The following is a 2,125-nucleotide window of genomic DNA, read 5'->3' on the forward strand; positions in this document are numbered from 1 at the left end:
GTTAAGTGCCTTGTGCGTGTAGCCTTGCTGCGCAGGTAGCCTTCCCTGATGGCTTGTATCCGCAGCTGCGGGAACAGGCGGGGTACTTCACCATTGGGAGGCTTTTCCTGCGGGAACAGCTTGCGTACTGCTCGTAAGGACGTCACGTCTATGAGCATGGTGGGTCCTGCGGATCCAGTTGGTTTCTGCGCAGACGTCCCTCTTCAAGGTGAGTCTTGCGAGTTTAGCCTTTGCGCAGGCGTCCCTGTTGAAGGTGAGTCTTGCGGGTTCAACTGCGCAGACGTCCAACTGGCTCTGCTGGGACCTACCTCTTCATTTACTCATTATGTTTACATTTCACCTACGCTTATTTTAAGTTCAGCACACTAATTATGTTAAGTTCGGGTTTTAAAAATCAAACCATATAATTTACAATAAATCACGATTTAACAAGTCCCAATCCCCAATTCACTGTCTAGATGTATTACATAACAAAACCAAACCAGTAGACATACATAAGTATGTTACATTTCACATTTCAACCCCAACAATAATAAGCAACCCTTTCGGTTGGGTGAACATTGGCATTACAACCAGTTATAGGAAGTAAGTCAATTGTTCTTTCTTTCTTGAACCTCCTTCACCATATAACTCATTCCACTGTTTCAGCTCACCCATTACACATCCCTCTCCCGCAAAACTCGCTGCTACCTGTCACCATTTTCCAAATAAACCCGTCACATATCATATCATATTTGACTAATTAACGTCAAACATTTTGAAATAAAGTTTACCTGATTCTTTGCCTGCCTCATATCTTCCATGTTTAAAGGTCTCAGTTTAATAACGCTTTCGCTCTCTTCTTCATCGCTTCCTTTCTTTTTCTGAAACGGAAATACATTTATTAAGTACATAAAATTTGGAAAAAAAAGGATTGTATATATAAATAAAAGTGTGACTTACAACATCTTTTTGCTTCTCTTGCTGCATTAGCTCTCTCACGGGTCGATAAGCTGCTGTTACACACAAATTATGTTTCAGTAGTTAATGCCAATACTCATTGCCCGTTTTATGTATTTAGAGAACCACATAATAATCACTTCTACATAGTGTTTATGTGGTTCTCATGGTTCTATATTTAGAATATGAAATGTAACACACCTTAAGATCGCTTCCGCTATATCCTTCTGTCATTACTGCAAGCTCCTTAAAGTCCAAGTCTTCTACCTTTTCTTTAGCAAGGAGCGTTTTCAAGATCGTTTCCCTGCTTTCCACCGAAGGTAGACCCACCATGCTTCTGTACATCAAATACGCAACAATACGATATAAACGGATTCGGGTCAAAACGAGTCGACATATTAATGACAAGGTTAAAAATGTATTTAAATGGGTTTAATAACCTATTTGTAGGGGGTATGCATGGTTCAAAATGACAAGGTTAAAAATTAGCCCATAGTTGGTGAAAAAGGAATATTATATACAGCTGGCCGTACCTGCTTGGAAACCTACCTTCGGCTATAAATACTCCAACACCTTGGAACGGTATCATCATCTTCTCTCTAGCTATTTCTCTCTACATACACTTATATTCAGAGCAATCTAGTCTGATTCTCACGCCGGAGGGTGGTCACAAGGAGGAACCCCCCCTTCTCAGTGACGAGCTTACGGTGTCTGTTTTGCAGGTCGAGAAGAATAGCCATCTTTACCGGACCTAACCCTCGTGGGAAACATCTACTTAACCCTAAGATTATCCTTAATCTATCGGGGTCACTTAGTGTTTCTTCAATTATTAATAATAATATTTGTAACGAACGATGGGCATGTTAAGAAAGAGGTGCACGGTGGTTTCCATGTGTCTTTTTGATCTTCTACTATCACATGTTTCTTCCTCCTAGTAATGTATGTTACTTTATGTTTTAGGTGATGTTTTTTTGTTGAAGTGAATGCCTTTTTTTAAAGGGTTTATTGTGTTTGGGTTCACACTTTCTATAAGGTGTCAATGGACAATGGTTACCAAGGGGTAAGAACGGGATTATGGGAAGTATCACAATGCTAAGTGTCTATGTGTGTCTTGTGTTTAAACATTAATGAATGTGTAACAATAATCTTCGCTAACTTCGTTACACGTGTGTTTTCGTATTATGAT

The 2,125-nt window shown here is 39.8% G+C and overlaps 1 long non-coding RNA gene across 6 annotated transcripts; it reads right to left on the bottom strand.

Annotated features, from left to right (window-relative positions):
• Nucleotides 1-391: 391 nt before the first annotated feature.
• LOC143602596 (uncharacterized) lies at nucleotides 392-1,274 on the bottom strand. 6 transcript variants are annotated; one of them, XR_013147879.1, is made up of 4 exons: nucleotides 1,141-1,274; nucleotides 946-992; nucleotides 774-863; nucleotides 392-690 (listed from the first exon to the last, which is right to left on the bottom strand). It is a non-coding gene; the product is annotated as an uncharacterized LOC143602596 (long non-coding RNA). The 6 variants fall into 6 exon arrangements; XR_013147880.1 differs by having other exon boundaries at nucleotides 946-995; XR_013147877.1 differs by having other exon boundaries at nucleotides 394-690; nucleotides 943-995.
• Nucleotides 1,275-2,125: the final 851 nt, after the last annotated feature.

Source organism: Bidens hawaiensis, unplaced genomic scaffold (assembly GCF_021521415.1).
Source record: "Bidens hawaiensis isolate Kalapana, Puna unplaced genomic scaffold, B.hawaiensis_p1.1 tig00059196_1, whole genome shotgun sequence".
NCBI classification, from domain to species: Eukaryota; Viridiplantae; Streptophyta; class Magnoliopsida; order Asterales; family Asteraceae; genus Bidens; species Bidens hawaiensis.